This window comes from Haemaphysalis longicornis, unplaced genomic scaffold, assembly GCF_048455015.1.
Source record: "Haemaphysalis longicornis isolate Haplotype H1 unplaced genomic scaffold, Haemaphysalis longicornis Haplotype H1 scaffold_2, whole genome shotgun sequence".
NCBI lineage: Eukaryota > Metazoa > Arthropoda > Arachnida > Ixodida > Ixodidae > Haemaphysalis > Haemaphysalis longicornis.
The window spans coordinates 202,411,828-202,438,264 of record NW_027526295.1 but is presented as its reverse complement, the minus strand read 5'-3'; positions in this window follow the sequence as shown (position 1 = coordinate 202,438,264).

Genomic DNA, 26,437 nt, shown 5'->3' with positions numbered 1-26,437 from the left:
ATCACGTTTAAAAAATCCGAGGACACGGAAGCACTCTTTATGTGTTGTGGCCGCGAAGGCGTTAATGTCCAATTGAACACGACTGAGGGCTCCTACGAGTTTGGCGCGGCGAGTAATTAGGGCTGTGGCGCCGCTCTGCCAGGTCTCCGTGACTCATGTTTGATGTACCACGAAACACAGGACTTACCACATCTGCAACTATCCGCTTTCAGCGTGTCTCTATTTGTTCTCAGCAGCGCGCTTATCTACTTTTAAGCCGATAGTCTTTCTTGGGCTACTTACATGCGAAAATATTACTCTATCTGTCCATGAATTCAGCCGCCCAGCCTAAAGTTGGAACAGCTATTGAAAGAATCGTGTGTACAGTCGAAACATTTCCAAACTACAGAATCAGGTGGCATACTTCTGTGGCCGTAATGTTTGCGAATAAAGACAAAAAAAAAACGTGTTAAAAGCAATATTTAACCCAATCTGCAAAAAAAATGGGTTTGCGCTGAAATCTGGAGCTCGCGGCTTCAGCGTGAGGCGAAACAGTTAGAAATGGCCTCAACAGATGGTTTGCCAGCAGTGAGAACGCGGAAAATTGAATTCAGCACGCCTTTGTTGCGTTTATTATGGGAGGACCGAGATGTGAGGGGAACAGCGCGAGAGGTGGAGAGGACCGAGGAAGTAACATGGCATGGTCTGCAGAAGTCTATCTTCTTTCGACAGCACTTGCAGCCAAGTGAGCAGATACCTGGCCAATTTTTAAAGCGAAAGCTTTATTACTAGGACCGATTGGTTTCCTCACTAAAAAAAAAAAAACGACCTATGGCTTTCATATTTAATATCAAACGGTTTGAATTGCTCATACAAATAACTTCTCAGCAATGCATATAGGTTTAGAGGTAAGGCCGACTTTCAGGGAATCAGGGTATTTGTTTTTGTAATTTGGCTTTCCCCCACGGCCTGTTCTGGAGTGGAGCATGGCCATCTACGGAGTGAGTATGATTAGAGAAAATGACTAACTCTTGTGTTACCAAAAGTATCGCGAAACAAATTACATGACAGTTACCCCCTAAGGCGGCTCTACATGCGTGAAACCAGGCTACTATTGTGTTAAAACGTTCAGCTGAAAATCGCGAAAAAGAACAATAAATAAGACAATACATGCATCCATCATGAAGAATTAGTGCAGTAGAATACCCTTATCTCATAGACTACGTATCGGTATGTATTTAGACCGTTCGTAGATGTGTTTACTTATTTCGCGAAAAATCGTCCCTTTCACGCTTCTTTCATCTTTCTAAATGAAGGGACGGTAGATGTTTGATTACTCTATTGTGAAGCTCACGCTTCAAAACACGGAACGCCCCTCGCTGTGGAGCGCTCCACAAGGGGCCGCTTTTCTATCCACACGCACGCCTCACAAGCTCGTGTGTAACGTGCCGAACGCTTACAAGCTTACCATGCGGTACACAAAACAACCTCAAAAGACGCTTCTTTTATTCGCAGTTGCTCGTCGACGCTCCGGTTATACCGTGCGAGGCAGCTCCTTCCAAGGCTGCTCAGCAAATAGATTTACACGGCCGCTGTGTCAACGTCATGGCTGTGTAAGCCTTGCTATCCGCGCGAACACATACCAGCCATTAATAGCGCTCAACCACTACCTGCGTGTTTTGCTACGACCGGCACGATCGGGCTGTTCGGGAGGCTTCGGTTTCAATCATGAGGTTCGCCGCTAAGGCGGAACGATCCCTCGTTCACACCCTACAGGCAATATTTGCTTTTCCTGGTGTTATTCTGCTCTGCTGTGGTAAACACGAACTAAGCCTCTGCTTTCACGAGCCCCTCGGGTGCCGTCGAAGTTCAACGGCCAGAGACGTGGCATCCGCGATGGCACCAGTGGCGTCCCCTCTCGGTCGTCTAAATCCCGTGTGTTGCCCTACACCATCGGAGAATTATGCAAAGGCCATTCCTTCTCGTTCATGCGAACAACGGCAACAGCCGCAGCAGGTGAGAAACAAGGCAAAACGAGATGGGGTGTTCAGAATACCGCGGAGACGATTTTCCGTGTCTCCTTCAGGCTTCTGCGTAAACATACAAGCACAGCGCCTTAAAGTGAGTGTTTATGTTGATGTACATTTATATCAGCCTTCGTCGACTTTTGCTGACACGTTGGGCATGTACGGAAGCCCGCCAGCGCTGCCATCTGGAGTAAAAAACCTGCTTTAGTGACATCTGGAAGGCTCGGTGTCATGCCGGTACGTCTTCGCGTTGACATGGCGAAAAATAGCCGTCATCAGCAATTCAACAGTAAGAAACGTTGAGGAGACTGCTGAACATTGTCACTGTGTGGCGGAAAAGAAATTTCAGGTGGCGAAGCAGCTACGGCTTTCTCTGACGCCCATCGATTCGAGTTGCCGGCATGTATACGCAGCGTATACTTCCGTGGTTGGAATATGCAGACCACAGGGGCGATGGTGCTTGGTTGGAATGTTCGGGCCAGTTGAGGCGTAAGGCTCGAACAAAAAAGCAGTGCCCGATCAGGACTAAGAAAGACCAACCTTAATATGGAAAGACCGTCGTATTTTCATCTTCCGTTGTGCGCTCAGCACGAAATAAAAAATAAAGGAATATAGATGCATGCGCCGTTGTCCCTCATACCCAGGGTGTCGAACCGGAACCGGAACCGAACCGAAAACCGGAACCGAACCCGAATTTTTGCCCGGAACCGGAACTGAACCGGAACAGTATTCTTTCCGCCATTTTGGAACTGAACTCGAACCGGAACGAATCGAAGGAACCGTTCCGAACCGGTTCCGGGGCCTCAAAAATATGATTTCTAGTTTTCCATTTCGGTCCCTACTTTTGCCACTCGCCAGACATAACCATGAAATATTTCGCATAGTCTGCAGTTCCCAAGGCCCATCATGTTCTCTTCTTACTATTGCCCTCAATTTAATGTAAAGTTGTCCGTATATACAATCAGTTTGCGTTAGGTACTGCCCATCTCGCCCAATTCTCTTTTACAATTAGCATAACCCAAGTTACAACGCATATTCCGAGGCAACATATCATGGAATATTCTTCATGGTTTCTATCTGCATGGTATTTAAAATCGTGTAAAGTTTTCAATGTGTTCTTAATTCGCATGCATCCCTGTCCGCTTGTGAAGGCCTTCAGGGACACCATCAACAATAAATCCACATATTCCACCTATTTTAGTTTGAATGGCCAGTTAATATACAAACAGCACTGAGACACAAACACTCGTAGTACTCAAAATTAACTTCACTTCTGCTCGTATACAGTGCCGTTGTGTCATTTGGTTACTGCTCTAAGAGAACACGCGTTCTCTCTCTCTCATGAGATATAAAAAAGGGGGATTCTAATTTCCACTTTTAAACTATATTTGATAGCATTTTTTATGTTATCTTGAATCTGCTCAGCCTTAAATTTTAAAGGCGGATGGATTTAAGTCGATTAATGCGGGTTAGGGGGTAGACTGGGGTGGATTAGTTTGGTGAGTGAATGAGCTAATGTGGATTAGTTGGACTGGTGTGTTGATTAATTTGGATTCCAGGAACTAGCGAGTCAGTTAAGGCAGATTAGACGGTGGGACCACACATGATATATTTGGGGTCTTTGGCATTTCGACATTTTGCAGCATTCTCCTTCTCGACCAATCACGAAATTTTGTCTAGCACAAAGTAGCCGCAAAGTTATGTGACGGCCAGCTGAACGCTATAAAAATTCTTTCTTTATGCTCGTATTGCGCTGTTATGTTGTTTCTATATTAAAATTACCATCTCGCACTAAAGTTAATAACTAATAGCCTAATGCGTATTTTATATTCATCAAAGGATTTTCAAAATGGGTATGTATATGAGGTGCGACAGTTAGAAAGAAACTAAACTGAAAGAAAAAAAGGGAGGAACGATCAACTGGTTTGATGCAAGCGACGTCCGATAGCATTCTTTAATACCTTCTCTTTCTTTGTGCTACCGTTCTGCAGCCTCCCACAGGTGTAGCATCTCAACCCCCGAACACAGCCCCCTTCAAGCTAAGGAAGCGGCGCCAAAACTCTTATAACAGAGTCTTAGCAGGCGTGGCCCAACTTTGCCAACGATCGATTGCATCTTACAGCACTTCCAATGATCAATCGGAGACCACCAACGAGACAGTCACGATTGTATGGGCACCAGCTCATACTGGCATATCCGGCAAACAAGATCACCAACCTCGTGGCTCGAGATTTGACCCGCATAGCCAGCTGATGAAGCCGGGCTCGAGTGCATGCATCCTGCAGTCACAGACCAGGAAGTTACTCAGCACTATAGCCTCTTCCGTAGAACGTACTCCTCCCAGCACAAATCGCTACCGATTAACCAGGAAAGATTACTCCGCGCCCTGCGGGCATACTCCTTCCCACACACCACCAGACTCCACCTCTTTGACGGGACACAGCTCTCTCAATTTCGTCGCTTGTGTGGAGAGCCTGGGAACCTCATACACATAGTAGGCGGCTGCGACAAGTGTACCGTAGATCCACCCAACTTCCACGTTTCCATAGAGATTTGGGAGACAGCCATGACCAGTTCCGGCCTTACAGATCAGTTGCTCTTGATGGAAACGGCTGTCGATTCGGCCCCCTCGAATGAGGACGCCTCTCTGAACATTTGCCTCAATTTAATTAAACTTCAGTTTCTCTCTCTCTCTCTACAAGTGATCATTACTGCTGCTTGTGACTTCACTTGGCTATTATCACTCCTAGAGCCCAATCGCTGTCTCCGGTCGCTGAAGGGCCATTAGAAAGTTCATATCTCCGGTGGTTCCCTATCCAATGCCGTCCTATACACGCCGTCCAATGAGCCTTTATAGCCGTTCTTTCTTTCCAACAGCTCTGTTAGCAGATAACAGATAAGCAGAAAGAAATTGCTCTAAATGCCACCTGCCACGCTTGGCCGTCAGAAATTAACGCCGACGCCGGACTGTTTTCTACTTCTAGCACTGCCAATCCGCTAAAGCGCCGTTGAAACTTGAAGTAGATGAAAAGCGTAGCAGACCAACCGATTTATTTACAATGCATATTTTTGCTCATTGTGCGAAAATAGGGGTGCGTGCGTGCGTGCGTGCGTAACATTTGATCGATCCAAAAAAAGATGGCGGGCGCGTACCATCTCCTGCCCGCCAAAGAGACCGCCCGTTTGCCAGTAAACTACCTGCCCGCCTGCCTGCCTGCCTGCCTGCCAGGCAGAACATTCTGGTGAGGATGCACGATTTGGGGACGAGGGGCGGCCCGTCACGAGCTGCCGGGGGGGGGGGGGGGGGGGGAGGTGGGGGAGACGCAAAATGCCCCACCACGGCGACACTCCAGGGTACCAAAAACGATTGTGGACGGGCGGGTCGTGTGCTTAGTCATCATCATCATCATCATCACCATCATCACCAGCCTATTTACGCCCACTGCAGGGCAAAGGCCTCTCCCATTATTCGCCAATTACCTAGGTCCTGTGCCAACTGTGACCAATTTATCCCCGCAAACTTCTTGATCTCATCTGCCCATCTAACTTTCTGCCGCCCCCTGCAACGCTTGCCTTCTCTAGCGATCCACTCTGTTACCCTTAATGACCAGCGGTTATCTTGCCTTCGCATTACATGCCCTGCCCACGTCCATTTCTTCTTCTTAATTTCTACTAATATGTCTTTAACACCAGTTTGCTCTCTGACCCACTCCGCTCTCTTCTTGTCCCTTAATGTTACACCTATCATTTTCCGCTCCATTGCCCGCTGAGTCGTTCTCAATTTAAGTTGAACCCTCTTAGTGAGCCTCCAAGTTTCTGCCCCGTAGGTGAGTACCGGTAAGATGCAGCTGTCATACACTTTCTTCTTCAGCGACAATGGTAGACTTCTATTCATTACCTGAGAATGTCTGCCATATGCACCCCACCCCATTCTGATCCTTCTAATTATCTCTGCCTCATGGTTGGGATCTGGGGTGACAACTTGGCCTAAGTAGATATATTCGCTTACCACTTCCACTGCCTCGCCACCTATCTCAAACTGCTGTGCTGTCCCGAGGTTATTGATCATTACTTTAGTTTTCTACATATTAATTTTCAGGCCCACGGTTCTACTCTGTTCGCCCAGTGCGGAAAGCATGCTTTGCAATTCGTCCCCCGATTTACTTAGCAAGGCAACGTCATCAGCAAATCTGAGGTTACTGAGGTATTCTCCATTAACCCTTACTCCCACCTGTTCCCAATCCAACGTTCTGAATACTTCTTGTAAGCATGCTGTGAATAACATTGGAGAGATTGTGTCTCCTTGTCTGACACCCTTCCTTATAGGTATTTTACTGCTCTCCCTATGGAGGATGATGGTAGCTGTAGACCCACTGTAGATATCCTCTAGTATTCTTACATAGCTCATCTACCCCCTGGTTCCGTAATGCCTGAATGACTGCTAGGGTTTCGACCGAGTCAAATGCTTTCTCATAATCTATGAAGGCTATATATAGGGGTTCAGTATACTCAGCGCACTTCTCTATCACCTGATTGATCGTGTGAATATGGTCCATTGTTGAATAACCTTTACGGAACCCTGCTTGTTCTTTAGGTTGACTGAAATCTAAGGTTGCAGAGATTCGGTTGGCGATTACCTTGGTAAATACCTTGTAGACGACTGACAGTAAGCTGATCGGCCTGTAATTTTTCAAGTCCTTCATGTCGCCTTTCTTATGGATTAGGATGATGTTCGCGTTATTCCAAGATTCCGGTACCATTGCGGTCATTAGGCATTGCGTATACAGGTTTGCCAGTTTTTCAAGTACAATTTCTCCGCCATCCTTCAAGAGGTCTGCTGTTATCTGATCCTCCCCAGGTGCTTTGCCCCCTTTCATTTCTTTCAAAGCCTTCCTTACTTCTTCGGTCGTTACTGGTGGGATGTCTATCTCCTTTGAACTATTGTCTCGTTCGGCATTATCCTGTATGTCCCGGCTACTGTACAGATCCCTATAGAACTCCTCGGCCACTGTGACTATTTTATCCCTATTTGTGATGACATTGCCTTGCTTATCCTTAAGTGCATACATCTGATTTTTCCCCACGCCAAGACGTCTCTTCACTGCTTTCAGGCTACCTCCGTTCTTTACAGCGTATTCGATCCTTTCCATATTATACTTCCGTATGCCAGCTGTCTTACGCCTATTGATTAACTTCGAGAGCTCGGCTAGTTCTATTCTGTCAGCTGCGGTAGAGATTCTCATGGTTGCCGTTTCCTGATTAGATCTTTCGTGTCCTGTGAAAGTTTACCAGTATCCTGTCTAGCCATAGTGCCCCCTACTTCTATTGCACACTCCGTGATGATGCGTGTAAGGTTGTCGCTGGCTTCCTGTGTCGTAGGCTCGGCTTCCTCGTTAAGGGCGGAATATCGGTTCTGCAGCGCGATCCTGAATTCTTCTACTTTGCGTCTTACTGTTAGTTCGTTTATCGGCTTCTTTCGTACTAGCTTGTTGCGGTCCCTCCTCAAATCTAGCCTAATTCGAGATCTTACCATACGGTGGTCACTACACCTTACCCTTCCGAGCACTTCCACATCCTGCACGACGCCAGGGTTATCGCATAATATGAAGTCTATTTCATTTTTGTGCTCCCCATTCGGGCTCCTCCAGGTCCACTTCCGACTCTCCCGTTTACAGAAGAAGGTATTCATTATGCGGAGGTTATTCCGTTCTGCAAACTCAACTAGTAGGTCCCCCCTGCTATTTCTACAGCCCAGACCATAGTTCCCAACTGCCTTGTCTCCAGCCTGATTCTTGCCTACTTTAGCATTGAAGTCCCCCATAACTACGGTATACTGTGTTTTTACTTTAGCCATTGCCGATTCCACATCTTCATAGAAGCGTTCTACTACTTGGTCGTCGTAGCTGGATGTGGGCGCGTAGCCCTGTACCACCTTGAGCTTGTACCTCTTATTGAGCCTAATTACAAGACCTGCTGCCCGTTCGTTAATGCTATAGTATTCGTCTATTTTGCCAGCTATGCTTTTATTGACTAGAAATCCCACTCCCAGTTCTCTTCGGTCCTCTAGACCACGGTACCATAGGACGTGTCCATTTTTCAGCACCGTAAAGGCTTCGCCTGCCCTCCTAACCTCGCTAAGCCCTATTACATCCCATTTAATGCCCTCTAGTTCCTCGAACAGCACTTCGAGACTTGCTTCGCTAGATAAGGTTCGCGCGTTAAACGTTGCCAGGTTCAGATTCCATTGGCGGCCTGTCCGGATCCAGGGATTCTTAGCACCCTCTGCTGCGTCACAGGTCTGACCGCCGCCGTGGTCAGTTGCTTCGCAGCCGCTGGGGACTGAGGGCCGAGGTTTAGTTGGCGTATTCATGGGAGGTTGTGGCCGTTACTACACCAGGGTGGCCAATCCTGCTCTGGTGAGGGAGTGCATTACCGGCAATGGTCGCCGGGGTCAGGCCGCACCCCAAGCCCCTTTGTGCAATTCCATCAATACGCGGTTTTTTTTTTAATCCGGTGGGAATTGTCCGGCACCGGGATTCGAACCACGGTCCTTTTGCACGCGAGGCGGGTGTTCTACCTCTACGCCACCGCTGCACCCCGTGTGCTTAGTAGGTCGAGGCAAAAGGCTGCCTGCAGGGAGGCTGCTCATTGCCAGAAGATTCTGGTTAGGATGCACTGATGGGGGAGACGCTGGAGGCACCGGAGAGCTGCCCGCTAGCCAGGAGGGTACATGTTCACCTTCGAGAAGACTGTGGCGAGGGCGGATTATTTGGAGACGATGTGCGGCCAGTCACCGGTCGGCGAAGGAAGTGGATCACATGGCGCACAGCGGTGGCTCTGAAGAGTCATGCGTTAGAGCGCAGCCCTTAAGCGCCTGCTCCTGTGGTTTTGCGTAGTTTCTCAGCGTCGGCCTCGTTGTAACCGAGAGAACGAAGACGCCACCGAAGCTAGAGCGAGCAGGAAAGCGGAGGACGAAAGTATGGCGAAAGTGGGAGGGGAGGGCGAAATTTCCAGACCGCGCGAGACATGCTCCACGGCAGCAACGCCTTACGAGATAACGACAGAGTATACCGCATGGCGTCGTGCATTTGTTGTGGACGCGATCACTCCCTAAGACACAGTAGCTATGCGCCGTCGCCGAGAAGACTACAGTTCGCGCTGCGCTCAAATTTCGCATTAGCGACTACCGTAATCGTCTGCCATATTTCTTGTTTCCTCAAGAAAACAACTGTGGTGTATAAAATTGCCGTTGTAAGCCAAGTATAAAATAAAATTAAATCATGAAAATGAACAAACACAAATTAATAAAGGTAAACTTGCGGCCATAAACAGCAATGCTTTCACATTCATACAAATAGTGCCCTAAGTGCCCCAACGAACCTTTTGTTTAGCTTCAGTTATTGTTGTAATCGTTGACCTATCTGTCACGATTTGGCCCGCATTCGGGAACGTGGGAGGGTCGTAGTGCCCCCCCCCCCCCCGAGTGACGACCCGAAGCGTGCTGGTGGCACGGTGACTGACCGCGAGCAGCTCTCATCGTCGGTGTTTATTCGCCAGCCGTGCACAATGTTTCTTTCACACCGAGCCTGGCAGGGACACGAACTTAGCGGCCAAAGAAAATTGGGGAGGGGGCGGGGGCGCCACATACTCGTAAAACTACCATAGAAAAGGTTTTGCAGTAGCTTGTACAGTTAAAGGAGCTATTGAAGACTTTAGATAAACTCGCCGCGGTGGCTCAGTGGCTAAGGCGTTGCGCTGCTGAGCACATAGACGCGGGTTAGATTCCCAGCCGCGCGGCCGCTTTTCTGATTGGCGCGAAAAGCGAAAACGTCCGTGTGTACGACATTTCGGAGGACTTTAAAGATCCCCAGGTGTCCAAAATTAATCCGGAGCCCTCCACTACGGCGCGCCTCGTCGTCTGCGTTGCGTCGGCACGTTAAACCCTACAATAAATAAATAAATAAATAAATAAATAAATAAATAAATAAATAAATAAAAACAAATCAACACTTTCGATAAACGCTTTCACCCTTCTGCGCATCTGGAAGCACTGCGAGAACTATAGCAATTGCCAGCACAGAGCATCAGTGCGTGATTTCCTAGTCGCTGCGGATGCAGCTTCCGTTTCTGCTTCGCTTTTGTGGCTTTCTTTTTACTATGAAATGCATTCTATTCTGCAACTTAAGGAAAGCCGGCAAATAGCCGCTACACCGCTGTAATGATGTCATTCAGCGGTCGAAGAACGCCAAGACGGGGAAGGAGAGAAAAATATTTTAAGCAAATTTCAAAGTTATCTGATGAGGAGAGAGCAGTAATTTTTGCTGAGGCACTTTGCGACCCCTAATCTAAGTACAGGATGTGTTGGTTGACTACTTTCTGCAAGCATATAGATAAAAGTTTAAAAAAGTGTTGCAGGGTCGCTTTAGTTTGGCCAAGGCAAAATATTTTCACAAAGAAACACCTTTATGACTTCGTTTTATGCCGCCTTGATAAGGAAACGAAAAACGAGCACAAAAAAATTAACAGAAAAAAACACGCCTGCTTTTTTTCTTCGAACTTGTCTGAACCCGTTTGAACCGGTTCGAACCGGTTCGAACCGGAACGGACTGGTGCTCTGGAACTGAACCCGAACCGAACCCGAAAGGCTTGAACCCGAACCCGAACCGAACCCGAAAAAAGTCAGGTTCGACACCCTGCTCATACCAGCGACAGAGTTGGATAACGCTTGCGTGAGCGGGCGCCTAACGCGGTTGGAAGACAAACCAAAACGCTCACACGCCGAACGACAGTGTTTCCATATCGACATTAGACACGAACTCGCGTAACTTGTTCGCACTGCGCGTACGATGCCCTTCACCAGGATGCGCGGCATGTACTGAAAGCCACGTGCTCCGTTGTTTGTATTTCAATTTATCGCGATCGTACTCCACCACTGCGTCGTGTATTGTGTTTCTTAGTCATTTTTTTTTCTTTTTGTACGCAGTTTCCCGCTTTAGCAGTACGCCCCAACTGGCCCAGGTTGCCCAACACCATTTTGTTGCTACATTTTGGCGTTCAGCATAAGACCAGAAAGAGACTTACACAATGGGCGTAGGCTGCAGGAATATTTTTTTTGTCGTATTAGGTTGTAAGAACGTTGAAGGCTGACCGACGTCTATGGTGCGCACAGACTCGTAAAACACCGATGTGCGTGCATGAAGCTATGTGTTTTTATGTGTTCATGCGTATGTGAGAGAGACAACTGACACCACTTTTCAAGGCCGCCTCCTGTACCGCGTGCGGCAGGTTAGAGAACCTCGGCTGACAGGCCTGGCGCATCACAACGTGAGGCGGCAGCAGTCATCTATTCAGCACGAACGGTGGCCTCTGCCGCGTAAGCCCGAACCGGAACTGTTGAGCGATTCCTCAAGCGAAAAGGTGGCAGCGAGTTATTGCTCCCGTTTTATCTTTTTCCATCCGGCATGTTTTGCTTGTGCTCCAGTACTCGTCCCCGTAGCTCTCATCGGCGTTTACTATGCAGTTGCTGCCCCCAGCGAGCGAAAATAACCGGCCGGGATCGCATAAGCAGATAAAGCACCAATGGTGTATGCTATATAAGCATGAAGTGAGTGGCAAGGCTCTTAAGAAGGGGGCTGTTGTAAGTGCCAGCTGCCGCTCATGGGCTGTCGGCCACCTAATTGGATCCCAAACGCCTGAGAGCCTCGAAGAGGTGTTTGTGACGGCTGCTAATTTACCGGGCAGCCCACTTTCTGCGACGATAAACGCCGCACCAAGTACTTCTTTTCGACGGTCGATTAGTTTGATTAGAGAGACAGCCCTCTGTTTGAAGTACGCCACTCTAACTTTATTCTGCCCACAAAGCACTTGCGAAGGTTCGCATTGTACCTGCCACGACCGCTTCAAGGTGGATTTATTTTGAAAACCTGTGGTGCGGGGACGTTCGGTAGGTTGAAACGCCTCTCCCGCTCCGCATGCTAAAAAGTCACAAGCGTAGTCGTAAACTTTGAGTGTGAAAAAAGGTACCAGGCAGGACCACCGACATCTGTAAGGCAGGCAGGGATCAGAAGTAAGTACATGGTATTGCTCTGTTGAAAATAAATGTTAGAATAATGATGCTTTAAAAGCCACCAGCTAGATAAAGTGAGAGCTCTCATGATACAGAGATAGCAGCGCTTTCCTGAGCTGGTGCTTTCATATGCCATTAGCGAAAACGTTTTTGTTGCACGTTACTTGTAGGAGTTGTATGCCAACGTGAATGTTATTTTCAAGCGCTGGCCAGAACGGGGGACATATCTTACAGCTTCATTACTTTGAGATAGTTTACCATTGATTGAGTACTAGTTATGGCTTGTTTGTTCTAAATTGAATACAACTGCCAATCTGTAACTTAAAAATATGTTATTGCACCCGATGGCAAAGCATCGGGTGCGTTAACCTAATGTTGTGGAATGGGATCCGTCGAAGGGCTTATGTTTATTCCAATTTATTTCATCCTTAACAACTGGATGTACAGTCGGCCAAATCTTTAACTAGCTTTCGGGAGAGGCGATTTTTTGTGCGTCAGTGGCGTGTGACGGAAGCCAAGTTGCAGGTCGAGTGGCAAACAGTTCCGAACTCAAGTTGCAAACAGGCCCATCATCTGCTAGGCTGTTCCTTCTTAAGAGCGTCAGAAGACTGAAAAATCCGCGCTCGCGCAAGCGAGTTAAGGATTTGGCCGACTGTACTTCTTGGAGTTAATGACTGCCGGCTTTCCTTTCTGTGTTGATTCAATTGAGCTCCCATTACAAATTATAATAAGCTACAAGCATTTCGAATCCTTCGGTTCTAGAACTTTTGGTGTCACAGGTCGCATACGAGTGTTCGATACCGGTCGGCTGCTCCTTCAGATGCTCGAGTCTTGATCGGGGGTTTAAAAGAAGGCCCCTTATCTCAAGTTTCTGGAGTGGCGATCGCTATTAGTCCTTGATAGTATACACTTACATTAGCATGCGTTACACGTACACTGGCAGGTTAAAAGGAGCTGAGGCGTCTTGGTAGTTGGACTGGCAAAGTAATACACAATGCTTATATATCAAATAAAGAAACGAGGCATAATGTCTCTGCAATGTCGGCCAGCGTCTGTTTTACATGTTGGGATAAGCTCTTTTTTCACGTGCAAGCAAAGAGATTATCCTTGGACGCTTCATTTGGGAAAATTGGATCGTGATCACTGAATTGTGTCGGCGTTTTATTCTCGACCGTACTTCATTTTGGTCGTTCAGGTTGGAAATTCTAGATATCATTCATTGTGCCTTATTGCAATCCGAATCCAAACATCCGACATTATGCATTATTGCTATCAAAATCCAAACATCCAATATCGGCTCCTGTCTTTCGTTTCATAAGTAGAGGGTAACTGATACGAGTCGCTTACTTTCTTTGCCTCTCATATCGGAAGGTCGGCTTCTTCAATACACACTACATGCTGACAGACAAGCACCCTTTACAGGTAGCAGAGGAAAGCGTTAATACGTTTTGTTATTATTAATAATAATACCATTAATACCAATACCATTAATCCCTATGTGTTGTATATATGTATCATGTTAAATTTCTTTCCTATCCCCCTATTCCTATGTATTCTTTCCTCCCTATCCCACCTCCCTCACACCAGCAGGCGTTCCGGTCTCCACCCCTAGGCGAGAGAAGTTAAGCCTGCTGGTGGACCTTCCTCTCTTAATAATGGTCAATAAATACGCACATACATACTTTTTAGACAGTGATACGTAGAATGGAAATACAAGTGCAATAACCGTTTTCTCTGAAAGGCACCTGCATTTATCACGCGTTTCTCGAACGTCTCACGCTTTTGTAAGCCTGCAACCTCTTACATGACTTTTTGGTTGTAACTTTAAACGCTGTTCTCACCCCGCGCACCATTTATACAGACAGGGTCTCCATGGCACAGCAGGACGGTGCTACTTAAACTTATCACTCTGCCTAAACCCACCATTGGCAGATTCGGAGCAGGTCCGCACATACTGCGGGAACTCCTTCATACGTTTCCCCGGGACAGCCTAGTCAGCTGGTTTTCGGAGTTCCTTATATAAGAACACAATGTGTGCACTTCCGAGCAGGGGGGGGGGGGGGTGAATATTGATGTGTTCGACCCTTTCGTGATGGTAATGGCGCCTCATTACTGCGTAAACCTGCTACGATGTCATGTGTACTATATCACCGTCTTATACACGCCGAAGCAGCTTCCATTATTAGCATTTTTTAAGCCGCGCTACCCAAAGACAGCTGTGACAGCTATAAACCATACTTTTTTTATTGTGGAAGTTTGCTGTTCAGCATAATGGGAAATTAAATGTACAGGTACACTCCGGTTTCCAGAAGGAACCGGAGCAGGGGGCCATGATGTGAACCGTGTATCCACGCCACGAAATTTGGCGGACGTCCGGGGCGCGGGCCGCAGGTGGCGATGGGCTTGAACAGTTAAATTGCTGCTTCGATTTAGCCATGCGATTGTCTAATACCATCATAGAATAGTAATCACTAATGCTAGGGGTGTTAAACTGTACTTACAAAACATTACGTTTTATAACTGCTTTCAGATAGAAAACTATGCATACGATAGGCTAATACTTAGGTAGTGCGAACCACTATAATGTATTTCTATTTGGGGCGTTCAGTTGCGCTGATCGGGCCGTCTCAATTAGTCTATCATGTTGAAAATTAGAGGCATGCTTGCAGCAAGAAAGCGCCTGACAAACCAATATTAGGTAAATGCCATGCTGGAGACCGCAAGAAGCCACGTGTTTCTCGAATTCCATACTTAATAGTAACTGCAAGCCTGCATTTCAATTGGTTTGCCATATCGAGAGGTGGAGATTAATGTTCTTTCGTATATGTAGCAGTGCATGCACCGGTAATAATAAAAATAAAAGACACTCGGGAACAAACTATTCAACAACCAACAAGTAACGGAAAGCAATTTAACAACAACCTAGGAACCAACCAGCCACACTACAAACAAAAATCAAAGATCAGATACACAGTCTGTCGTATATTAACCCACATCAACACAAGTGCCCCGTAAACGTACAGCTTAAAACAATGTCGTGAAACTTAAAAGGGCGTGGCTACCGCAACTTATACGGCGACGCCAACGGTGCCGAATAAGCGCTGTAAAAAAAAACTGAGGTTGATTCCTCTGTCATAGGAATCAGTAAAACACGAAAGTGAAATGTGCAGCAAAATCTGCAGCTGAGCATGATTTGAGGGTCAGCTGCTCTCTTGCGGATGTTGCCTGCTTACGGGTCGCATCGGCAATGGTGCACTGGCGTCCCGGCAAAACACTTTCGTGTTAGAATATAAAACCCGAAAACGAACAACCCGAAGTATAACGTACTATTTAGTACTAAGGGTTGCTTCCTCGCAAGAAGACCCGTTGTGCACGGGTGCATCCTTTACAGGCCGCTTGCTTCGTTGTACTGGCGTTATTTCCGTGACGTATATGACGGCACCGAAATCTTCGTGTATTCTGGAATAAAACGCTTTCATGTTAAAATACGTTGACAGAAAGTTTTCTCAACCTTTTAATGCTTGCCCTCCTTTAAAATTTCCCTGATAAAAATACCCATGTGTGGGGAGTGTATGAGAGCCATACGAGGCACGAAGCGTGTTTTTGCGACGTTGCCCATTACAACGTTCTCGCCTATTTTCCGAGTGGGCATGTGTGACAAAGAAATCAAGTTGTGCCAAGGGGAAAGAAAACAAGTATTGGTGCGCCTTTTCATTGCCCGTTTTTTACCTCCTCAGCCAGCCTCGTCTCCTTCATGTTTATTAGTAGCGGCGAGCAAGCACAAAGCCAAAAACGTAGACGCCGTTTTTTTTTTCTGAAACCCGCCTGATAATGGTGGTAGTTTCGCAAAGGATGTTTATGCGAGGTGATAAATTCCTCATTTCACGTTTTCGCGATGCCCTCGTCTTCGCGGTTAAAATAAGCATCGCTAACGGCGGTGTACCCTGTCGCCGCTAATATGCTGCCTGCTCGCTTCTTCCATGGAAGCGATTAAGATTTCAGGGGTACTTTATTCTCTATTGTCGAAGGAAAATACCAATTTCTGCCTGAATATTTTTTTTAAATGCTCATAGATTGTCTGCCCTATATGGGCGGTGGTCTTGAAAGCAAAAAAAATGTTTAAAACCACAACAATTTGAAAATGGTGGCAATATTGTTTGGGCGCTGGCAGGAATGCTTCTTTTTTGTGCTACGTATATTTGTGATGATGGTATTTTTTGTGTGACGAGTATCTTGAAAATAAATAATTTTTTACCCGCTATAAAACTTTGGGGCTGCATCTGTGCTTTCTTATATGCTACGCGTTTCATTTGAACTTAATAGCTTCCAGTGAAGCCTTAAAACTTCCTGCGCCGTAGAAAGAAAGGTGGTTGGTTAGGGGCAACAGTACTAACATGTTTATTATAGCCGGACGAAAGAGTATTAAGAAATACCATTCTCACCGCATGTTAGATAGCGTGTGTATCACATTGTATTTCTTCTCTATCGTTCATTTTCATCTAGTACCAAGTAATCGTTGGCGGCTACAATTTATTAGATAATGTCAAGTACTCCTTCTGAAGGTATCGTGAGCCTCCACATCATAAATTCTACTGTCAAATTTACCCTACTCATTTATATCTTCTTTTAAGAAGTCGGCGGCTGCAATTTGAAGATGTATGTTCAAGACGCTCTAACATGGTTTGTCTTTGCTTCTGCCCCTTTCTCAAAATCTCCTGAATAAATTTTTCGAAGCATTTGGGAGCGCTTGCGTGATTCGAAAGAGAAAGCATGGGGATTTTTATTAACAATTTCTTGACTGCTACACAGCATTCTCGTTTCTTTCTTGGCTTTTCTTTCTTTGCCTTTTGGTGCAAGTTTTATTTATTTATTTATTTATTTATTTATTTATTTATTTATTTATTTATTTATTTATTTATTTATTTATTTATTTATTTATTTATTTATTTATTTATTTATTTATTTATTTATTTATTTATTTATTTATTTATTTATTTATTTATTTATTTATTTATTTATTTATTTATTTATTTATTTATTTATTTATTTATTTATTTATTTATTTATTTATTAGGTGTGTACAAGAAAAACGAGCATATAACACAAGGCAAACGATGAGTCCTCACTTGCGTTTTAAAAATCACCTATAACGCACGTCCGAATTTTTCTTTTTACCAGACAAGCCCGTAGCAACCGCCCAGGACCGGAATTAACTGTTGGTGTTAATAATGCTTACTCCTCCTCAGTACCTCACACGGACACACATGACCGTGTTTCTCAATCAGCAGCTGGTACACGTGAGGATCAAAACTATGCTGTAGCTCATTTACGCCAATAATCAGCATGGAAACCGCAAGGCAACTCCGCAAATCTAGGCCTTGTCGATAATTGTAACAATAGTGCCTACAGTGTAGCGCAGTGGCGCGTTGAAAAGGACAGCGGATGCATGTTTATCCACTTAACACGTAGGATTTTACGCTATACGTTTGATGTTCTACTGGTTGTCTGCGTGAGCAGAAGTTCGCTGCGTGAACCTAACCAATGGTCGCTTATGCTGAACTAGGCTCAAATGACCATCTTTTCGAAATCCACGGATTGAAATTAGGGCGGAGAGGCCACCGGGCAGACTACAGGCGCCCATACAGTTCGCTCAAAAAGAACGACGACTTATCTACGTCAAGCAACATTTATATTATAAGATTGATGCCGACATGAAACAGAAGTCCAACTCAGGTAGTATAAACTTGATGCACTTGCAAGGCGTATAGCCACGTATGTGGGCTTGTTTCACATGGGAATTCACGACGTACAACTTGCATAGCAATGAACGGACACACGCTCCCGAAGAGGCATTGATGAAAATAGCGATATTCAAATTTAAATTCCGGTTTTTGCGTCATGAAGCTCCACCTTGGATTTCAGGTGCGCCGTAGTCAAAGGCTGCGTGCGGAATAATAGGGAATTTTAGAATAGGGAAAGGCGGCATTGGAGGCCCCCAAGAAGTTAGCGAACCCAAACGCAACGCCCTCACTCGCGGCGAGTTCTAGGAGAGGGGCGCCCCCAACAACCCCAAAAGGCTTGCGTTTCTCGTGCCGGCTAGGGTGTTAGAAATTTTAGACTTACCATCGGGGCGGATATTTGATCGCCGCTATCTCTACAACTGCGAATGACAATCGCCAACACAACTTTTCACCCCACTATCATCCCCTTTCAAGCATGTGGAACTTTATTTCCGCGATAATTGCCATTTGAGCGATCGGTGCACATGACGACGATCGGTGCACATGCAATAACCTTGATTCTTCCGCACAGGTAGCGCCATCCTGCGACCGCTCGCCGCAGCGCCCGCCGAACAGCCGCGGCCGGTCAGCGTAGGCTTAGCATCACGACAGATATCGGACCGCCGCTTTTGAAATCAGTGCTGATAACATCCCGTAGAGCAATTTTTCACCACGATAACATCTACTTTCTCGAATTTTGAACTTTTTTTTAGCGTTCAGATTGATTTGAAAGAGCAACGACAAGATGTTGCTACCATGCTCTGCGCCGGCTCGAGCTGCTTCGTGGGCCGTGCTGGCAGGCGTGGCCGGCGTGTGCGCGAACCATTTCTGAGGGCAGAAAACGCTTCACGATGTCCTTCTTTATCCTTCACTTGCGAACGACGCGCAGAATCAACAAATTTATCCCATCGGCAGTCGTAGTTGATCGGGTGGATCGGGAAACGAGCCGCACGTTTCGTTTCTGCCGTGGTCACGCGCCGTCTCGCTGTGCGAGAGCGACGCAAGGAACGCAAGTTCCTCTTGGGGCCAGCTTTGGGGCGGCCGCTATTTCGGCAAAATAGCGCGCGCGCGAAGCGCAATCCCAAAGCACCCAAGGACAGCTTGGATTCTGCGCATCCGCTGTACGACGCCCCAAACCGCTTGGGGAACCCACAGCGTAGGGGCCCCCTTTTCTAAAACTCTCTAATGTCGACTTCGTTCCCACCGTTAACGAGAGCGCAGTTCTCCTATCCATGAGCGTTTCTGTTTTTCGTCGCCACTTCCATAACATCCACCATGGTCGGATATCCAGCACGCCTCCTCTTGCACCCACAAAAATTCCCCACAGGTGCCAAGCACTCCCCAGGCTTTTTTAACGGGCTAGAAACTTTGAACTTCAGGCACGGCATACCCTTATAAGGACAAAAGCAGCTCTCTGAGTTAAATGAGGTGCATTGATCGCTTCCCTCTGAAGCCACCTAAGTTGCTCCACTCGCAGAAAATTTGCAAGTTTCAGTGTAAAGATTTTTGGGGGGGTATTTTAGGACGCTCACGTTGCTTATTCACTGATGGAGACCTCATGGCAACGACGTCTTGTTTGTTTGTTTTTTAGATGATAAAGTTGACGCCTGAAACTTCACAATTTTTGACTAAAACTTCGCGCCACTTCTGGCAGCAAACAATGTCTGGTAAAAGTTTCTGACGTTATTTACGCTCTCATGCCTCAAGTTGGTTGCTCGCAAGGCTGCCTGTTGCTTATATTTTAAGATCTGGGAACTTCAGAGAGAAAATCCCCCGTGCTTCCTTGTTCCCCGTGTTGCGGCTGTTTTGACGAAAGCAAAAAAAAAAAACTTTAAAACTCATTTGAGGCAGGGTGAAAGAGAAATGTGGCAAAAGGGAATGCAATGTTTTTGTTTTCTGTGGATGCGCGGATACAGTTAGCAAAAACACCCTCGTGTACGGTGAAGCCAGTTTCCACATTTATTTCTTCGCATCATGTCTCCCTTTCTGCCTCCTTTTCGCAGCCATTAAGCATTTTTAAATACCATAAATATTGTTTTCTGAAAGCTTCAACCCCCCAACGTGAGTGTTTTCTCCCAAATTTTATTTACAATTTACTTTATTTATTTTATTTTATTTTCTCATTTACCCTCCGCGTCGAGGGGACGTATCTAATATTCCATGGGGAGGGAGGCATTTGCTTCATGAAAAGGCGTTAGCAACGGAAAGGGCTAAAGAAGCTATCCTTTATGTGACAAAACAATGCTGGTGCGATGGGCCAGCACTTAAGTTCTTTTTGGTAATTTAACACTACCTTAGGACGCCCACAGAGTTTAAAGCGCCGTAGGAAGAAAAAGAAAAGCATGCAACCGGAATTTCAACACCTATACGGAGCTTAAAGATAAAAGTGGGCAGCATCATTATCACATAACTAGACAAAATCCCGCCAGGTGATGGCAAAGCCGGAAGACAGCTTCATCCCTGCTTCCTGTCTTGATAGCACAGCCGTGGTCTCCACGAAATCTCAAACCTGGCATACAGCGCCTTTAGTAAACAACACCGCTGCCTTCTCTCTTAACTTATCGCAAAAGTTCAAACCAGAGCCGAGTATTTCGTGTTTTTTTTATGACTGAGGTACTCCCCAGTTTGGTGGAAGTATACGTCGCTTATAAAAACGCAGCTCGAGTGAAAGCACAACAAAGTTTAGAAAACTGCTGCAAAAGCGAGGCGTCGGCTGTTTTCCTCCGCATCACTGCATTGATCCCCCTTGACTGCCTTAGAACACGCAGAAAGTTTCCCCGTGTCGCGATGCATGCACTCCTAAGGCCACAAAAACATTATTCGCACCTCTTTTCACCTCGCCGCTCCTCATCCCCCATAGCGTATTTTACCTTTCTGTCGTCGTGTAATATAGCGTTGGCGGTGCGGTGAGGCGGGAAGAAAGGAACAAACATAACATTTGTGCTGTGACGTTCTCACGACCTTCTATCAGTCAGAAATTTACTTTCTGGCGACTGGCGTTATCCCTCATGCTGTTATTATGGTTTTATTTTCTGTTTCTTGAAAGTTTGTTTCTGTCCAAAACTTTCACTTCACGCCTGCAAAGCCGACCGCTTCTTGTTAATTGATTTTCTTTGTACTTTTGTTATGTTTATTTTTTCCATTTTACCAGGCACTCTGAACAGAGAATATGCAGCGGTTGCCCCCCACCCCCCTTAACTTCTGCGATGGAGCTTCTACTCACAAAACATAGGCCATTAATTTTCCCGTCGATTGAACTTCGAGGGCTACACTTCAGGGCTTCTTTCCGTGAGGCTCGAGAATGTGTCGCTGCCGATATCGATTTCTTCCCTGGGCCTCTCATTGGTTATCTCTTCTGGACTAAAGAAGCCGTGAATTTTGAGCAGACTAAACCTCGAAATGTTATGCATGTAAGATTTGGCGCACTCAATTTCGTAAAGTAGCCCGCAGAAATTTGGGCTGCCGTTAACGAAGGGCTTTCGGGAAGACATCGTATGCTGTAGGCATCGGTGGAGGATGGACTTCTGTTCTTGGCTGAGAACAGCGCGTCAAAAACGAAGACCGAGATCAGCTGCATTCCTACAACGAAATTATTAGTCAGGAAGGTCATACAAATACACTCCTCTCCCCCTCAAAAAAAAATCGGAAGGCAATATCAGGCATGGCGCGTGCGGTACCGAAATCAAATGACAAGATATAAAAACAAAGGTAAAGAGGAGACTTGCCACGTGTGGCGAGCGAAAAAGATAAGCCAGTCATTGCGTTCTCTCTCGAGCATCAGCGACAACTACCATTCCGGCGTATTTGTATAAGTCGTTATTGCCTCCCCAGGAATACTCGACACAACCTTGACGGCAGGGTCTGAGAAATACCCTTAGCTTTGCACTTAATAGATTGATTGATTGCAGGGTTTAACCCGCCGCAGCTGCACTTGGGCTATAAGGCATGAAATAGTGGAAAGCTCCAGAAGAATTTTGACCACCTAACGTGCGCCGAAACTTCAGCACACGAGCGTTTTCGTTTTTCGCCTCCATCAGAAAAGTCGCCACTATGGCCAGGATCGTTTACGAAGCCCCCACGTACTTCCTTTGAAGATGCCGTCTGCCATGGCCCAAATGCTCCAGTTCATCGGCGGCAAGACGTGGGCAATGCGTGTGAAATCGCTGTTAAAACTACACAACGCACTTTTCATTTGGCTCTCTACAGTACGGTTAACTTGAACTTTCTGGTATGTGCTACACAAGCATCTAGGAACTGCAGGGCATACAAGCGCAGGGCCTCCGAACATTTCTTGGCCTCCTCCCATGGTGCAAGTCAACAACAGTGACCACCCGCCGCGGTGGCTCAGTGGCTAAGGCGTTGCGCTGCTGAGCACGAGGTCGCGGGCTCGATTCCCGGCCGCGGCGGCCGCTTTTCTGATGGAGGCGAAAAGCAAAAACGCCCGTGTGTACGAGATTTCGGCGCACGTTAAAGATCCCCAGGTGGTCAAAATTAATCCGGAGCCCTCCACTACGGCGCGCCTCATCGCCTGCGTTGCGTCGGCGCGTTAAACCCTACAATCAATCAACAACAGTGACCATTTCTGTGGCTCGTGATAACCCTTTCAGTCTCAAGTCGGGAAGGGGATCGGCAGCTCTCAAAAGCATAAAGCCACGGCCCCAGCCTTCTGGCATCACTCGGTAGCAGCTGTTGCGGCGGTAGGGTCACGCTGCTAAGCGTCTGTGTCGTTCTTGCAGGTTGGTGCAATTTTGTAGCTGTATTGCACCTTAGGCCTTTTCCATAACTGCTGCTGCCCTTTGTTCAGTGCTCAATATGCCTCGAAGTGCCGAAATAGCTAAAGAAGCCTATGCCCTTCGTGCAGAAGTAGCTAAAACGCTTGAAAGCATAAAACATGAAAAAGTAGAACGAAACCTTGACCAACAACAACAAATCGCTTTACGAGGCTGATAAGCAGCTGACTATGCACATTGGTGGCCAAGAACAGTACTCGCGTTTGAATAACGTTGAGATCCGAGGAGTCCCATACACTGAAGGCGAAAGCTGCCTTCAGATCGTCCAAGGTATAAGAAGAAAAGTTGGCTGTCCTATCATTGCTTCGCACGTTGACATTGTAAACCGCGTCCCTGAAGAAAACAAGACAACCCAAGTCACGGCTAGGTTTTCTCGAGGTCAAAGAATGGAGAGTTTACTAGCAAAGCGAGGAAAGCCAGGCTAACAACTGGGAAGATTGGTTTCCGAGAAAACTTTGATGAACGTGTTTGTAAACGACCACCTCACACCAGAATAGAAGCGACTGCTTGCGCAGGCGCTCGAACTCAAAAATGAAAAGGGCTGGAAGTATCTTTGTACCTACCCGAGCGTTATCAAGGTTAGGAAGACTGACGACAGCCGTGTTCATCGCATCGCCAGCATGAATGATCTTGCGATCATTACGTGAACACGTGAGCCTCTCGCAAGCCTCTCTACAGCATAGACATGGTGGTCAGAGCCTTCACATGCAACGAAACTAAAGCACTGATAGCACAACAATCACTCATGTCGTCAGTAAAAAGCCTTAAGAGACACTGGTAATACATTTTAACACACGCACCCTCCGTAAACACCATGATGACGTTCTTGACTTCCTCTGGGTAGTCGAGCACAATTTTTTAATCATATGTTTATCAGACACGTGGTTACCACACAGTGACGGCAATCTGCATGACCTGCAAGGCTACACAACTGAGTATTGCAACCGCGATTCTCAGCGTGGCGGTGGGTCCGCCATTCTTGCCAAAAAGTCTTTATCGTACAAACGTCGTTCGGACATATCCTTTATTAACACTCAATGTGAATCTCTTTGGCTTGAATTCAACCGCAATTCCATACTACTGAATAATTCTAACACAATAGCAGTCTCAATTTACCGTTAACCCTCCTCTTCCTGTTCTAAATTTTGCTTTCAACTTGAAAAACTCTTATATGCGTTAAGCTCCGAGGATAAAAATATCATATTATAGGGTGACATGAACATAAATATTATTCATATGAATCATCCACCTTGCTCCGAATATGTGCTGTGCGTTCCAAGTTTTGGGCTTACTTCTGCAATCAACTCTCCAACTCGGTGCGACTTGGCTGGCTAGAACACTTCAATTGATCCTATTTTGACGAACATAACAACATACTACACAACCGGGGTTATCGACTGTGCATTTACAAATCACTACCCCATCGTTTTGCTATTGGGCTCTCAAGGCCTCAACCGGACCTTGGCGTGCCCTTAATCATGGGTGCTTCGAAATTTGTCGAAATGATAAAAGCCATTAATTACACGATTGTTGCAGAAGAAGGCTGAACTAAAATCGCATCGTGTATTGCTCAGTGCGCGTCTGTTATAACACTCACGCAGTTCTACCGGTCTCCCAGGAAGCCATGGATCATCAATGCATTTTCGCGATCGATTACGAAGAAAAATCAGTTTAAAGAAAGTAAGAATTCAACCTTGGAATGATGGCCTCAAACTGCAGTTCCGGAAATATTACAATGTACTATGCCCCGTACTAAAGCGTGCTAAACTCCTGTAGTATGAAAATGAAATATCTAAGAACAGAAATGACTGCAGAAAAAATTGGCAGTTAATTAAACAGTTTGTCAATAGCAATGGCAACCAACCTTCTTTGAAAAAAAAAATAACAAAAAGCGGCAGCACCTACACTTCTGCTAGTTATATAGCGAATGCAGTTTAGTGACCATTTTGGTGATACTGCTCACTCGCAAACAGTTGTGCCCTTGCCCCATGTACCGCATTGTGGTCGGCCTTTCTATTTGTTTTCCACATCGGCAGATGAAGTTTTTCAACTCATTTCATAGCGAAAAACAACTGATCCAGGATCGAATTCCATGTATCCTTCCACGATAAAACTACTGTCAAAAGAGCTATCTCCCATTCTAGCAGAAATTATCCACAAACTGTTTAAAGAGGCTATGTTTCCGAACTCACTCGGGAAAGGAAGAAAAACCCGTCGACCGGGAATGTATTGAAGAATTGTTTGGGATTCATCCACTTTTGTGGTTTTGTTTTTTTCCATGGAATTCTTACAATATCCACAACGCGATATCTAAACTAGGGCAAACGCATCCTCTCAAAAAGCTGACCTGATCGCATCAAAAAGCAAGAAAACATGACTATAAAAACATGTACGCTTGATGTCCTTCTTGGGATGAATTACAAAACCTAGACTGGAAAACGTTTTTACTAAAGCATTTATATATATATATAGCTGGTTACCACCCGCATTCCCCTCCTTATGGATTGGTGTTTACGTATCACGCCAGTAAATTTTCTTTTCGTCAAAGTGTAGGCTCCCAATTAACGGCCTCTTTGGGTCTTTGTACGTTCCTCCCCGTCTCGATTTCACTCTAAACGTGAAAGTTTTGTTTACAGGGCCTACACTTTGAGCTCCATAGCAGGCATTAACAAGCAGACGGAGACCAGTTTTAAGCACGTGAACGCTGCTTGCCTCCATCACTAAGTTGTTCAGTGTAGTCCTGGCAATAGTCAGGCTACACTGATGCTAAGCGGATTTTAAGCAGACCGTAAAACAAGGCCCGGGGAGCTTTCAAAGGATCGAGTAAAGAAAAGTAGAATCGGCGTACTCGATCAAGACATGTTCTGTGTTTGACAGGCTTGCCTTGTACGCAGGACTGGCTTCCAGTAGGACGTAAGTAGGCTGTAGAAAAAAAAAACACAAAACTTTTCGTTCTTTCATGAAGTAAGCGTCAGAAAGTTGGCTGGGAAAAATAAAGCAGCATGTGATAAGAAGACACGACAACGAAGACACAACAAATATGTGGAAGTGAAAACGATGAGAAGATGCACGTGACCAACCAGACTGAAGAGAATACTACTCGGAAGCAAGAAAACTCAGAAATAACTGACACGCTATGATGTGCGTAGCACGAAAGCCATCTTTCGGGCGTTTGCTACAATGGCAGTATAATAAACAAAAGCTATTTCCTACCCCGCAAAAGAGAGTGACTGCAAAACTTGGTCCACGTGACTAGGCGCCTATCACCCAGTGTACTCGTCAAACAGGAGCAGCTTAGAACGCATATCCGGCTGCTGACTATGTCTCCTGGACACCCGTTGAGTTCTAGCGCCGCCTTAGAGGGGCAAGACACTGTACCCCCCTTGTGTCAGAAGTACCGTGTGCCGCTTCATCTCCCGTCCTGGATGTGCTCCCGCTGGTGAATTGTCCCCGCAGTACCGGGCATCACAAGTAAATCCAGGTTGCCGATTCCAGCGCTAAAGTATTTTACCCTGGAGCACATTTCGAACTGCTACCTAAACCATACCACGGCCGGGCTGGAGGAACGGCGGGCGCACACTTTCTATGAAAGTGCGCGCTCGCCGCTCCTTCAGTCCGGCCGTGACCATACCTATATTTACACCGATGCATCTGTGACGGCCACATCATCTTCGGCGAGTATGTGGGTTCCATCAACGCAGACCACAATGGACTGTTTCCACTACCTACATCTGCGCATGCGCTAGCACGCGCCACCATTACTTTTGGTGGCTCGCTTTTATTGTGAATACGGCT